Source organism: Mus musculus, chromosome 18 (genome assembly GCF_000001635.26).
Source record: "Mus musculus strain C57BL/6J chromosome 18, GRCm38.p6 C57BL/6J".
NCBI classification, from domain to species: Eukaryota; Metazoa; Chordata; class Mammalia; order Rodentia; family Muridae; genus Mus; species Mus musculus.
The window spans coordinates 67,594,550-67,610,380 of record NC_000084.6 but is presented as its reverse complement, the minus strand read 5'-3'; the positions used below and the strand labels follow the sequence as shown (position 1 = coordinate 67,610,380).

The window sequence follows — 15,831 nt, the reverse complement described above, 5'->3', positions numbered from 1 at the left end:
CCCGGCCCCGGGGACAGCTGGCGGGCGGCCCCGGGAGGGCGCGCGGGCGGGGCTGCGGGACCCGGGCTCCGGGGAGGCTGTGTGCGCGTCCGCCGGCCTCGGCTGTTTACCGGGGGGCTGGGCACGGTGGGGTGAGGGTTTCGGAGAGGCTGGCGTGAAGTCCTGTCGGGAAGATGACATCTTTGGGGAAAATGAGCTGGCTGACCCCTGGCAGCATTTTGAATTTGTCGGTAGTTCTTGGAAATGCCAGGGAAATCACTGAGCCCCTGAGAATTCTGCTCTTTGGGAGAGAAATAGAAGAAATGGTGACTCTGGGTACCGAGTGTGAAAATTCGCTGTGGTGAAAAGTACAGAGAATAAGAAGTAAACAGGCCGTTTAGATGAAATTGATGTTAGTTAGTCCGTGTACATTCTTCGTGACTTGTCACCTAAACAGGGACACATAACCAGGAGCTTACTCACATGCTTTATTGATGGGGAGACTGGTGAAAGGTTTCCCCTATCCGGTTTTTATCTAATTCATTCTTTGAGAAGCAAGTCTATTAAAAACAGAGCGAAACAATCCACCTTCGCCTTTAGAAAGTTGATGGAAGTGTCAAAATGCTTAAGGTGGAAAATGTAGTCAGAATAGTCTGTAAAAACGACATTTCCTGAAAATCCTTTTCTAAATTGAGGGAAACCTTCAGACTTATCAGCCCTGCTAGAATATTCTCTCATTTTTAGTTCAAGTAAACATAGTTTTATTAATTTATTTAAAGCCGGTCATTGTGATGTATTAATAACCTCAATGTTGCACTATATTCAGAATACCGTGTGACGTTTTGACACACGTGCACCTTAAATGATATTTAAAGCTGACTTTTTAATGATTCTGTTGAGTCTCTTTTTTTCCCCCCTTCAAAAAAACATTTTTTTATTTGATCTGTTGCTTGATTTTAGACTTGGCCTTAGTAGATTACAGTTTCAGTTGTAATTTATTTATAAGATGCCATGAAAAGATAATTTTTTCCCCCAAACAACGAGGCTTTGTCTTGGTCCCGAACTGTTTCCAGAGGAAAGAGTGTGTGTGACCTCGCTTCAGAAGAGCCTTTGGTTCTATTGAGAGACCGGACAGGCCTGCTTGTATGGTGTATCAGGGACTATTGAGGACCCTGATCCCAGAAGTGCTTTGACCATTTGTCAAAGACTGATAGGTAGATTCTTTGGGGTGATTCATGTAACTAGCAGTTGTTGGAATGTTGAGATGAATGCATCATTAGTATGAGTGTAATATATTTTGCAGAAAAATAATAAATAGATGATTCCCAGAAACTAATGAATTTTTTAAAACTTATTTTAAAATTTCTATATATTGTTAATTGTGTGCATGGCATGTGTGTGTCACATGGCATGTGCAGGTCAGAGGACAATGTTGTGGCACCTCTTCTCCTAGCTTTAAACGGGTTCTGGGGTCAGACTTGTATTCACAGAGCTACCTCATGAGGCCTTGATTTTACTTTTATTTTTACATTTTTTGGGGGGACTAAGTCTCCTGTACTCCAGCTGAAGCTGTTCTTGAACTCCTGGTTCTTCTGCCTTCACCTCCCAAATGCTAAGATCACTGGCATAGACCTCCGCACCCTACTTTGTAATGGATTTATAACCATCTTCCTTCTCCTATTCCCACTCATGATCTGTGCTGCCAGATACCAAGATACCTAGTCAGAGTGGATGGTACAGTCTGGAACATCTCAGGGCTTGTTGGTTAAAAGTATTTAGGGATGAGGGCAGGGGAAAGAATAGAATAAAGTACATTGTATGGAAAAGTTTTTAATAAAAATATTAATATGGTTGTACATTTTCAAATGTAGTTATATTAGTTTATTTCCTCCTGGGATTTAACAGTAGGTCCTTGGTTGTAGAAAACACATTATATTTAAACATTCAATGTTGAATTTTGTTTAAGACAGGCTATTCTATAGCCTAGGTGGGTCCCAAACATTTCATGAAGCATAGGCTGGCCTTGAACTCTTTGATCTTCCTGTCTACAACTTCCCAAGTCCCAAGTGCTGGGACTACAGATGTGTGCTATCAAGCCTAGCTTTAAATTTTGTTTGTAAAAAGTGGTTAGTAATACCTATTATGGTTGTCTGTATAGACTTTCTCAAGAAAGAAGAAAGTGATGAGAAAGTTTGATACTTGGCATTGGGTACATTTCTGTAAGTTTTTTGTTTTGTTCTGTATGTGCATGTTTATAAGTGAAACAGGTTTATTGAGTATATTCCAAGGGAGATCAGGCTGGGCAATAGTAAGATACTGCTTGCTTTTTGTTTGTTTGTTTGTTTTAATACCTGGTCTCACCATGTAGCCCTGGATGGCTTTGAAATGACAAGAGACTTGCCTGCTTCTGCTGGATTCAAAGTCGGGAGCCACTGCACCTCACTTCAGGCTCACTTTCTAGTCCAGGCTGGTGGCCTGTAACACACAGGCTGACCTCTGACTTGTGACAGTCCTCCTACTCCCCAGTCCCAGCTCATTTGTTTTCCAAGTAGAGTTTTAGAAAAGTCCAGTGCCATGTTCAAAGTCACACAGATAAACTCTGACTCAAACCCAGGTCTAGGCTTTGCAACATTGTGAAGTGACAGAGATTTTGTTTGATTCCTTTGGAGCTGATTGACCTCAAGAAAGTTCCTTTTTTCTCTTTAAATCTGGGCAGTGTGTGGGGCAATATGTAAAGGGACGAGCCGATTCATTCTTCCCGAAGTCTTGTGGTCCTCTCACACCACCAGAGTGTCTTTTGTGTAGCTGTTTTAACTACTCACTAAAAATTGGGACAGACATCTAGGGCAGGTGTTTCTTAATCCCAACACAGTTGACATTTTGGGCCAAATAATTCCGTTGTGGGCTGGGGCTGTCATGAGTGCCACTTCCCTCTTTGCAGTGTCTCAGGACTCTGTCACTGCTGCCAAGAACCTCATCTCTCCAGTCCGCTAAGAAAACTTATTTACTTATATGTTTGTTTGTTTGTTTATTTAGAGATAGGATAGCCATGGCTGTCCTGAAACTCACTACATAGACCAGGCTGGCTTGAACTCACAAAAATCCTCCTGCCTCTGTCTCCCAAGTGCTGTGATTAAAGGCATGCAGCATTATGCTGGGCAATAAAAGATCTTGGCAATAAAAGATGCTAGACAATCTTAGAACTGGGGCCTGGAGAGATTAATCAATGCTTTAGGGTCCTTGTTCCTGCAAAGAACCTAGGTTCCATTCCCAGCACCCACATAGGGACTTAGAGCCATTCAAAACCCCAGTTCCAGGGGATCTGGTACACTCTCCTGACCTCTAGGGCGCGGGTGCGTGCGTGCGTGCGTGCGTGCGTGCGTGCGTGCGTGCGTGCGTGCGTGCGTGTGTGTGTGTGTGTGTGTGTGTGTGTGTGTGATTGAAGACAGTAGAGTGGTCCCTGTCCTTCTGACTTTACTTGTGATGTGACCACGCTCATTATATTATCAAAGCAGAAGAAAAAGCCGTGTAAACAACAACAGAAAACAATCCTATTTCAAGCATTCTAGTAAACTTTTTGTGTATTAGCCTTACTGAAATATAAGCAGCTGCTTTGTATGAGGTGGTTAAAAAGACTAAAGATAAGAGGTTTCATTTTTCCCCCCATCTGCCTATATAGTTGCTATTTGTTTATTTATTTATTTAGGTCTGTTTCTATGTGTGGAAACAGTGTCCAGTAAACAGAAGTTGCAACTGGTGAGATTTTTAAGTATAGCCTAGCTCTTTATGAGGTTAAATGTCTGTTTATCTGAATTGTAACAAAGAAACATTCATAGTGTCATATTAGAGATGAGAAGCCTGCATGGCCTCATCAGCCTTCCAGAATTTCAGTACCCATTGGGCAGCAGTCATTTATTTCAACTTGGGTTCCAAAACCTTTTAGTTTTAGATGTGTAAGGAACATTTTAGAAATTATGGCCCCATCTTGATTTTAAGTAACCTGGAGGGTGGTAGCAAACTAGATGTTCCTGGGAGGAACAATGAAGGCTTGTGTGCATACTAATGAGGGGTCCCTGGAGGGTGGTTTTTGGTAGAGGGAACATTCAGGCTTTGTTTGGGCTGTGAAAAGAGGATGTGAGCAGGCTTTCTCAGCGAGGTTCATGCTAATGCAAGGAGAGCAGGCTTGGAACGGGGCCTGCTTGGTTCTACAGAGAAACAGTGTTTGTGGAAAAGGTGGACTCAGTAAGAACAGGCTTCCGAAGGCTTCAGCCCACGAGTGCTGTGGCTCTCGAGTGTCCATAGCCTGGTCCCTGTCAGCTGTGTATATGTGAGAGTGTATGTGCATGGCGAGTCCAGCGTAGGCGTCTGGGAGGCAGAGGTGGGATTGCAAACTACCAGAATGCGTCGTTGCTTACAAGAGTAAGTAAGAACCATCTTCGCTGCACGTGTCAGGCTGGTTCAGGTTAGTAAACATCTGGACTTTCTCTTATATGCAGGTAGTATTCTAGTCTCCAGTGCAGTTTAAACAAATAGTTGTAAGAAGGGAAAAAATGTAAACATACTGGTGACTTTTTTTTTTTTTTTAAATATTTATTTATGTATTATATGTAAGTACACTGTAGCTGTCTTCAGACACACCAGAAGAGGGCATCAGATTTCATTACAGATGGTTATGAGCCACCATGTGGTTGCTGGGATTTGAACTCATGACCTTTGGAAGAGCAGTCGGCGCTCTTAACCGCTGAGCCATCTCTCCAGCCCCATACTGGTGACTTTACCATGAAGTTAATACTGCCTGAAATGTCAAGCCCGTTACCTAGTCCTTTTCCAGGCACCCGGGAAGGTTTAATCACACGTTCAAATGCTCAGTTGCAAAGTGAAACCTACTTGGATAAAATTGCTGTCACTTTGAGCTACACTTTACTCCTCAAATACTCACTGTGCTGGACTAGCTGGGAGTAGCCACAGCATTCTGGGAGACATTTGGGAACGATACATTGTAGTTTTTTGTTTCTGCCTATGCAAAGGGAAGTAATAGATTCATTATATTCCAATATTGATAAACTTTGTTAGAAAATGGTTAGCTTGGGAGGAAGAGGCAGGTGGATCTGTGAATTGGAGGCCAGGCTGGTATAGGACAGCCAGGACTATTACACAGAGAAATCCTGTTTTGAAAAACCAAAACCAAAACAACAAAATTGAACGAAACCACACACATTTACCAATGATTGTATGTTAGTAGGCTATTCATATTCTGCAACATGGTGACTCAAGTATCTGAAATCCCAGCATTCAGGAAGCTGAGACAGGATTGCCAAAGGCTCCAGAACAGCCTGGGCTACATAGTGAGTTTGAGAGAGATGTTGAGAGGACAGGCACATAAAGAATAGAACACAGTCTTCCAGAGGTCCTGAGTTCAATTCCCAGCACCCACATGGTGGCTCACAACCATCTGTAATGGGATCCAATGCCCTCTTCTGGTGTATGTCTGAAGACAGCTACAGTATACTCATATAAATAACAAAATAAATAAATCTTAAAAAAGAATAGAACACAGAGACAGACAGTTTCTCTGTCTCGTCAGGTGAGACACATTCTCCTGTTATCACAACCTCTGTAAAATAGGAACAACTCCCATCTATCTTCTATAGCAGCACTATTAGTAAAGCTCTGTGTTTTGGGTTGGGCATGGTGCTATACACCTTTAATCCCAGCACTCAGGAGGCAGGGGCAGAAGATTCCAGGCCAGCCAGGGCTACTTAGCAGGAGCCCCAGACAAAATGAACAATCAAGAAAAGAGAAGAGGACACCCATATCGAACAGGAAATGCGTCCTGTATTTATATGCCATGCTCCTCAGTGTCTTGTAATCAGTGGGAATCTTTCACAAGCTCAGCTTTGCCTTATGTTTCCATCACTGGACTAGGGCTGTAGGCTTGGGGTGGGGGGGTGGGAAGAATACCACAGTAGTGAAAGTCTTGTCTCATTACACCGCAACTGGGCACATGACATCCAATGTAACATTAATGTTAGCCCTGGGTGGTTAAAACAGTGGTACCAAGATGTTTTGCACCAAAAGTTATTTTTACCTTTTTATGTGATTACTTAGAAATGACACAGAATAAATATAATTGTAAAACTTTTGGTATTGTTATGAATCATATTGAAGTCGTGTAGGCTGGGCATTTACTCTACCACTAATTAGTCTACCGGCTCCAAACCTTCAGTCTTCAATTCTAGTTCAAATTTGTTTACATTTAGTCTGGTTACTGAAATTTGGGTTAGTTTTTTTTGTTGGTTTGGTTTGGTTTTTCAAGACAGAGTTTCTCTGTGTAACAGCTCCGTAGACCAGGCTGAACTTGAATCAGAGATCCACCTGCCTCAGCCTCTCAAGTGCTGGGGTTAAAGGCATGCACCACAATGCCCGGCTGAAATTTGTTGTTTTTTTTGTTTGTTTGTTTTGTTTTGTTGTTTTTCAAGACAGGGTTTCTTTGTATAGCCCTGGCTGTCCTGGAACTCACTTTGTAGACCAGGCTGGCCTCGAACTCAGAAATCTGCCTGGCTCTGCCTCCCAAGTGCTGGGATTAAAGGTGTGCGCCACCACTGCCTGGTGAAATTTGGGTTTATAAACTTACTTGCTAGTTGTCCCACCTCTTCTATATTAATTGATTGATTTTTGATTATTTTTAAAAACTCTTCTAACTTTAGACCTTTATTATAATATTTTGTCATTAAGTGGTTGCTATTGTGATTATAAAAAGATAAAGAGATATAAGAATATGTTCTGAGGTGTGTGGGGAGGTGTGGGGGAAGAGGTTGCCTCCACAGGCCCATGCCAAAGCATCTCTTTCTTCCCCCTGAGGGACCAGCCACATGACGGTATAGCATGAAATACAGCTTATGCAGGGCGTGGAGAGGGGAGCTAAGAGGGTAGGAGAGGCAGAGAAAGGCAGAGAGAAGGAGAGAGTAGAGAAGTAGAGACCAGCGATGGCCACATGAAGAAAAGGGGGAAGGGAATGGGAGAGAGGTAAGAGTAAGAGAGGGTAAAAGAGACAAGAGCAGGAGGAGGGGGCAAGCAGCCCCTTTTATAGTGGGCCAGACTGTGGATGTGGAGTCCAGATAGAGTACCAACAGTTGCCTTACTAAAGTTTTAAACAAATTGCTAGTAGTATTGCTTTCTAGAAAATGCAAAGACTATAAACTGCTTCTATGCATTTATTTCCTGATTTTTATATATAGATTGCTGATAAATACTTTAATTCATGCTTTAAAATGCCATAAGATAGTATTTTTTTCACTTGTCAAAACATTACTTTTAGGGCTGGTGAGATGGCTCAGCAGGTAAGAACACCCGACTGCTCTTCCGAAGGTCCGGAGTTCAAATCCCAGCAACCACATGGTGGCTCACAACCATCTGTAACAAGATCTGACTCCCTCTTCTGACGCCCTCTTCTGGAGTGTCTGAAGACAGCTACAGTGTACTTACATATAATAAATAAATAAATCTTTAAAAAAAAAAAAAAAAAAAACATTACTTTTATGTAATCTTATTTTTATCCATGGAATGCCATCTTGATCTTCAAGGAGATCTGTAAGATAAAAAACTTTCCCTTCTTTTAAATTATTTTTTAGCATACAAAATAATGGGTTTCATTATGACTTCTTCATACATATTGTATATATCATCATACTTTTATACTTTGCTTATATTTAGAATTCATTATTCTCCTGTGCCCCTTCTGTTAGTCCCCTTAAATACTTCCTGTTTTCTGGTCTTTTTATATATACATATATGAGTGTGTGTGTGTGTGTGTTAGGGTTTCTATTACTGCATCAAAATACCATGACCAAGAAGCAAGTCGGGGAGGAAAGGATTCATTTAGGTTACACTTCCATGTTGCTGGTCTTCACTGAAGGAAGTCAGGACAGGAATACAGACAGGACAGGAACCTGGAGGCAGGAGCTGATGCAGAGGCTGTGGAGGGTGCTGCTTACGTGGCTTCTCCTGGCTTGTGCAGCTTGCTTGCTTTTAGAACCTAGGACTACCAGCTCAGGTGCTTCTCTTTTTAGAACTCAGCACCACCCACAGTAGGCCGGACCCTCCCCCATCAATCACTAAGAAAATGCTTTACAGCCAGATCTTATGGAGGCATTTTCTCCATTGAGGATCCTTTCTTTCAGAGAATTCTAGTTTGTGTTAAGTTGAAATAAAACCAGTCATGACAGGGGGTGGGAGAGAAGGAGAGGGAGAGGAAGAAGGGAGAGAGGGAGAGGGAGAGGGAGAGGGAGAGGGAGAGGGAGAGGGAGAGAGAGAGAGAGAGAGAGAGAGAGAGAGAGAGAAAGAGAAGATAAATGAATTGGCATCTGGAGTCTGTATATGAGATTAAACTATCTTCAAAGTGCATCTAAGACATTACCACAGTCTTTCGTAGATACCAGCAAGGGATTGGTTCCAAGGTTCCCCATCTCTTTTCTTTCCAGGCACCAAAACCCAAAATGCGTTGCATGTATTCTCTCTGTATATTCCCCTCCTCCCGTGTGCTTTAAATCGTCTCTAGGTTTAAAGAGATACCTAATATGATATAAACGTCCTGTAAATAATTATACTCTATTATTTTGGGTATAAGAAGGGGAAAAAAACCTCTCTGTATGTTTAACAAGAATACAGGAGGTTTTTTTTAAAAAAGATTTTATATCTATATCTATATATATAGATATAGATATAGTAGATGTTTAGAGACACACCAGAAGAGGGTATTGAATCCCTTTACAGATGGTTGTGAGCCACCATGTGGTTGCTGGGAATTGAATTCAGGACTTTTGGAAGAGCAGTCAGTCCTCTTAACCTGCTGAGCCATCTCTCCAGCCTGATTCAGGAGTCTTTGTAAACGCTTCCTGTCTGTGATTGGCTGAATTCACTGGTATGTGCCTCAACTGTTTTTCTTTACACATTGTTTTTTTTTTTTTTTTGTTTTTTTTTTTGTTATATTATATACTTTACATAGGGCCATTTTGTTGTTGTTGTTGTTTTGCTTAAAGCTTCTTTTTACTATATTTTTGTATTGTAAACATTACTGTTGAGTTCACTCAGTTTTCAGTTTGAAAATACCTTTATTTTTCAGTGTGTTGTGTTTTTTCTCCTCTCTTTTGAGACAGGGTCTCACTTATACCAGGCTGGCCTTGAATTCACTATGTAGTCAATGATGAACTTGGCCTTGAACATCTTTGTTGTTGTTGTCGTTTTTAATAATGTTTAAAGGTCTGGAAGAATAGAATAACTGCATCATTTCCTCTTTCCCTTTCCTCCTGTCAGTCCCTTCCATGCCGTCCCCAGGCTCTTTCTCAAATTCATGGCCTCTTTTTCTTTGTTGTTACATGCATGCTTGCATACATACATACATACACACATTCATACACACATATTCCTAAATGCATAGATACTTCCTGCCTGGTCTGTTTAATGTTACCTGTATGCATAAGATCTTAGGGCTGGCCACTGGGCATTGGATCACCAGTTGGGGGACTCTTCTCTGGTGAAGACCATTTCTCATTCCCCGGTTGCATGCAGTTCTTTGTCTAGGGTTGAGGCCCAGAGAGCTTGCCCCTTTCCATGTTAGTAGTCCATTGGCGTCCTTATTGTGGACCTTGAACTTGGTTTTCTGTCTTCCCTTGAGTGCTTGGATTATGCATTGCTGGGGATCAAACCCTGGGCATTTGAGCACACTAGGCAAGCACTCTACCAGATGAGTTACGTCATCAGCTTTTGTCCTAATTTTAAGGCAAATTTTAATTAAAATGTAATCTACAGACAAGCACATCACAGTGTAAGCACATTTGTGCGCCCAGGACTCAGATGACAGAACAGAACTTTCCTAGCATCTGGAAAGGTCTTCCCTGTGCACTTTGCTGTCAGATTGTCAGGACTTCTGATGTCTGAATTGGGCCTGCTTTCCGTCTCTTATGGAGAAATTCAGACAAAATATATTTTCTTGTCTGATTTCTCTTTCAGGACTTTGTGAAATTAATCCAGATTGTCGCATATAGTTGTAGTTGATTCATATTTTAGTATTACATTCCTTTGTATGAATATGCTGCTGATTCATTCTACTCTGCATTGACATTTGGGATTCAAATACCCAGTGTCATGAGTAATGCCTCTATTGAACAAGTCTTTTGATGAACATATGCAGCATTTATATTCAGTAATATGCCTAAATGTGTGGTTACTCCTTATTTGTGTGTTCAGCATTATAGTATATACTGTGTTTTAAAGTTTTCCAAAGTGATTGTACCTCACATTTTTTTAATGGTTATTTGTTTTTATTTTGTGTGTATGGGTGTTTTGTCTGTGCACCACCTACAGGTAGTGCCTGTGGAGGCTGGAAGAGTGCTAGAGTCCTTGAAACTGGAGATGCATGTTGTTGTGGTCTACCATACAGGCACAGGGAATCCAACTCAGGTACTCCGAAAGAGCAGCTTAAGAGATGGCTTTTAGCCACTGAGCCATCATCCATCTGTCTACCCCACCTCACAGACTTAAAATTAAGACCATTCTGGGACATTTAGGTGACTGTACTTACTGATAACATATATGTCAAGATCGTAAATGAGACAAGGGCTGCTCTTGCAAGCCTGGGCATCTGAATTTGACCCCTAGAACCTACAGAGAGGCAGAGAGTCAACTCCACAAGATTGCCTTCTGAGATCCTAGAAGGCTGTGGCACACAGACACCCACCACATCCATACACTGTAAAGAGTTCCTCAGAAAGTCTCAATGGTGGAACATGCCTTTATCCCAGACTTTTGGAGGTAGAGGTAGGTAGAACTCTGAGTTGGAGGCCAGCCTGGTCTACTTACTGAGTTTCAGGTTAATAAGGACTGCATAGTGAGATGCTGTCTGGGGACGGAGAGATGGCTCAGCAGTTAAGAGCACTGATTGCTCTTCCAGAGGTCCTGAGTTCTAATCCCAGCAACCACAAGGTGGTTCACAACCATCTGTAATGAGATCTGATGCCCTCTTCTGGGGTATCTGAAGACAGCTACAGTGTACTTACATATAATAATAAATAAATAAATCTTTTTTAAAAAGGCGGAGTCACAACTGAAAAGAAAGTATTTAAGTTCTGAAGAGATCAGGGATGTATGATAGATAAATGACATGTGATATACTAGGTTGAATACTGTCATAGAAAAGGACAGTGTGGAAAAGTTGAAGAAATCTGCGTTTAAAAAGAGCATTTCAGAGGTAGGGGCAGGTTGATCTCTTGAGTTTGAGGTCATCCTTGTTCATATAGGAAGTTTCAGAGCTCCCTATATAGTATATAGCCAGAGCTACATAGTAAGGTCCTGTTTACAAAAACAAAATCAACCCAGAAATAATAAGATGTTAAGGTGATAGATCTTCTAGAATGTATTGAACTATCACTTTACAGCTCATTCATAGATAGATAGATAGATATCTACATATATATCTATATCTATAGTCTTATTTAGGTGGCTAAATTAACACATGAATATTTTTATTAATAGTATGTGGAGGGATCACAGTCTTAATAATAGCAACCTCAGGGCCCGTATTCAGCTTCTGGAAACTTTGAGTCTTACGTGTTTTCACACTGCTTGTGCTATTTAGGACTATTGTCTTCTTGTAGTTCCCACTTTTTCTACTGTACCCAGTATGCTTCCTCTACGTGTTGTGTTTCTGATAGAGAATGGTGGGTACAGCTGGTTGGCGAGTGATGGCAGAGTGTACTCAGCCTAGCACGCGGGCTTAGGTTTTGAGTGGAAACCCAAGTCCTCCATGAGAGGAATTCCTGTTAAACGGTCCGTTTGCTCATTCATCAGGATTTATTTGCATGCCTTGTAAGTGGACTGTGCTTGATGTTGAAGTGCATAGCGGATCAGAGTACAACTGCACGTAGAAGCGCACAGATGCAGACGGTACCACTTTGTTACCACAGTGGTAACAATACAGTTAGTAACTTCAGAAGGCTAGAAAACCGTGAGCCCAGAGAGTGGTTACGTGTGCCTCATGATAAGCACATTTCACATAGAAAGAAGACTGAGTTCTGAAGTCCTGAAGGATGAGCAGCGGGGAGAAACGGTATCCACAGAGAAGTGTAGGAGGACATCTTACAGTAGCCAAAGGACAAGGCTCCACGTGTGTGGACACCCTGTGACGTTTGTCAGGTCACCTGTCTCTCATGCTAGCAGCAAACGCTGCTTACTAATCACTTATGACTTTTTGCTGCTAGATTTATAAGCAACCTCTTTAGTTCTCAGCAGGATGCTTCAGGTGGCCACTGCAATTATTTGGACTTGGCATGTGAGGTTAAACCCGTTTGTCTGCTTTGTGGTGGGTGTTCACTGCCCAGGGCATAGGATGTGTGTGGGAGTGGTGGGGAGTGAGACTGGCTGGAAAGGCATGTTTACTGAGAGCCATACTGATGGTGTGTGTCTGTAGACTAGTGGAGAGCTTATAAGGAATGTAAACTAGAAAATGGATGAGCAGATTACTCTTTTTAGAAAGATACACAGGCTTTGTAGAGAGTGCCCATCTCTTGGTTTGCCTGCGATCCCAGCACTTGGGAGGCCAGGCTGAAGGATTATTTGTGGGTTTGAGGCCAGTCTCATCTACATAGTGAATACCAATCCAACCTGGGCTACCAGCAAGACCCTGTCTCAAAAACAAAAGAAACAAGTAGATTACCTACAAAATGTAGTAGGACAAAGATGCCAGCTGGCGTTTCATGCTGCCTTTAGGTACTAGTAGCCTCTGAGCTGATACACCGGGTAGTATTTCAGCACTTTAGAGGAGAGATGATGGAGATTTGAGCTAGGGCAGTAAGAGTAGAAAGTCAGCTTGGTTCTTTAGAAAGCAGAACGTGGCCTGGCTCTTTAGTTTTAATGTGTAGGTGCAAGAAGAAAGAAGGAAGCCTCTAAGGCCCCCAGAGTCCTGCCTCCCTGATGGATGGGGAAGGCAAGAGGAGCAGGTTAGGGTGGGAAGATGATGGTTTATCTGCATGGAAATTAAGGTGGCGTGGAGCATGCCTTCCTGGTAGAGTCATCTTAGTCTCTACCAAGTTCCTTTGCTTTTTCATCTGCAGGCAAATCGCCTTTGATGTCCCCTGGCAGCACGGTGACTGCAGGACTGTGCGTTAGAGTCTTGTTCTGAGGCTTGCTGTGTAGTTAAGGCCTCTGGGAACCCACCTAGCCTTTCTAGTTCTGTCTTGTTTAAGTTGTCAAAATGGAAGTTGTATTTGTCCAGCTCTTGTAATTGTGAGACTGTACGTGAGGGGATTTTTGTCAGCTCATACACATTGTACAAAGGCATTTTCCTATCTTTTTTGTGAAAAATATTTCAAGATCTTTTGACCAAAGACTGATGGACAAAATTTTAAAAATATTAAATCTATATTTTGAAGTCCAGGAAATGGTTATTGAGGTTGACAAAATGTGAAATGTAGGTATTCATAGTTGCCCTAGGCCTGTGACCAGATTTATTTATTTATTTATTTATTTTTAGTAGCTTTAGGAGCTGTGGAGATTTTCTTCAGCTGGCAGAGAAAGTTACTGTCTTGAGTACCATTCATAGTTCTGCAGGATTTCCATGTAGAGTTTTTGCATGGTTCTATTTCTATGAAATATCTAGAGGAGGCAATTCTATTCAGACAGCATGTTGATGGGGTCATTACTGTGGCTAATGATGCTCCCTGTCTATTTATGGGCCATTGCAGAGATGCCCATTAAAATCCTTTAAACCAGATTTGAATTGGGCTGGTTTTCTCATTGTGGTTGAGATCTAGGGGGTTTTTCATATCAGATCTTTGATTAATGTTCAGTTAAAGTTTTTGGATGGAATGAGACAAGGTCTTGTTCTGTATGAGGATATCCAGTTTCCCCAAGACATTCTGTTGGAAAAATTATTCCTTCTTCATTAGCTGGCCTTGGTAGAGACACAGATAACTTTAACTTTCCATGCATATATTAATTGAATTCAGTTTCTTCTCTTTCCAACTGGTTAGTCATTTGTTGACTGTTTAGCTTCCTTAAGGCCTCTGGGAGGTGAAGAAGGGCTTCTTTACATTGATAATAAATGTACAAATGCATTTCCTAAGTTCTGTAACATTTCCCTTGAGATGTAGTTTCAACGGGACATTTGGACTATCGCCTGATGTCTATAGAATTAAATCTTGGTGGGAAATTGATCATCTATTAGCCTAGTGGTTGCTCTGATGTGCTTCTTTAGTTTGTGCTAACTTCATTCAGAGTCTCTTTAGAGAACTTAGGCCTCCAGAGCCTGAACACTAGGGATTTCCAGGCTAGTCTGGGTAGCACAGTGAGACCCCTTACTCAAAAAAGAACAAAAACAGTCTTTTATCACAATTACAATAAAATGTTAATCAGAAAGCTAGTTACAGAAGGGTTATCTCTTGGTAATATACATAGTAAAAGTTAAACAGCTAAAAATGTGTGTGTGTGTGTGTTTTATTTAGTCATTCATTCATTCCTTTTTCCCTTTCATGACTGGGATTAAACTCCGAGACCTGCATGTACTAGGCAAAGGCTACACCACTGAGTGTAGTTCCCAAGACAACGCAGAGAGTTTGGGTAGCTTAAAGAATTTGAATTCTCCTCTTTTCTTTCTCCACTCCTTTCTTCTGCTTCCGTCTTCATTTCTCCTTGCTCTCCAGTTTTCTTCCTTTTTTCCTTCTTTTCACTATGTAGTCCCAGCTGACCTCAAACTGGAACTCCTTCTGACCTCTGTTTTTTTTGGGTCCCGGGATTAGAGATGTTTGCTACTGATTTGCTAGAGAATTAGTAATAAAGAGTTAGGTGGAAAGCCAGACATGGTGGTGCACAGCTTTATCCCAGATTCCAGCACTCTGGAGGCAGAGACAGGCAAATCTCTTTGAGCTGAAAGCCAGACTGGTTTTCACTGAACTCTAGGCCAGCTAAAGCTATAAAGTGAGACCCTGTGTCGGGGTGGGGGTGGGAGGGCGGGGGGGGGGGGAGGCACGGACAGGAACGAGTGGCCAGGTAGTCTGTGTCTTAAGGGCGGTAGAAAAGTATTAGTAATAGATCAGTAAGATGGCTCCACAGATCACAGTCTGGTGATCTAAGTTAGAGCCTCAGAGCCTGCATTGTACAGGGAGAGAACCAACTCCCAAGAGTGTCCTCAGACCCCACATATGGCTCTGTGCTGTGTATACACACACACACACACACACACACACACACACACCACTAAATAATAAATGAGTAAATACATAATGTTGACTTTTTTATTGTTGTTTTGTTGGTTGGTTTTTGGTGTTTTCAAGGCAGGGTTGTTATGTATGGCCCTGGCTGTTCTGTAGATCAGCCTGGTCTTGTACTCAGAGATCTGCATGCCTCTGCCTTCTGAGTGCTGGATTTAAAGCACCACCACACCCAGGTCCAAATACTGTTTTTGTTTTATGTTTTATGGTTTTTTTAAAAAGATTTATTCATCATTATATATAAGTACACTGTGGCTGACTTCAGACATACCAGAGGAGGGCGTCAGAACTCATTACGGGTGGTTGTGAGCCATCATGTGTTTGCTGGGATTTGAACTCATGACCTTCAGAAGAGCAGTCAGTGCTCTTACCTACTGAGCTATCTTGCCAGCCCATGTTTTTTGTTTTTTAAGGGAAAAGTACATGACTGTCTGTGAGAAAATTATTTTTGGCTGAGTGTTCTCATATTTAATCAAGTTCCTAAGTGGGAGAGGAGACTCTTAAGTCAAATGCAGATAGAAATCAGGGCTCTTCCCACTTGAATTTTGGAGTTGCCTCTGCTGGTAGAGCTGACCTCACTATTTGACTTGGG

The 15,831-nt window shown here is 41.8% G+C and overlaps 1 protein-coding gene across 11 annotated transcripts in view; it reads left to right on the top strand.

Moving 5' to 3' along the window:
* Spire1 (spire type actin nucleation factor 1) overlaps positions 1–15,831 on the top strand; it is a 124,602-nt gene that overhangs the window by 2,430 nt on the left and 106,341 nt on the right. Inside the window, exon 1 of one of the 11 annotated variants that reach the window (XM_030250586.1) lies at positions 91–4,441. The exons of 8 other annotated variants lie outside the window; for them this stretch is intronic. The gene's annotated coding sequence lies outside the window, so the exon portion shown is untranslated. Of the gene's footprint in view, positions 1–90; positions 4,442–15,831 lie in introns of those variants that run through there. 2 more of the 11 variants (XM_030250589.1, XM_030250591.1) reach the window with 2 other exon arrangements.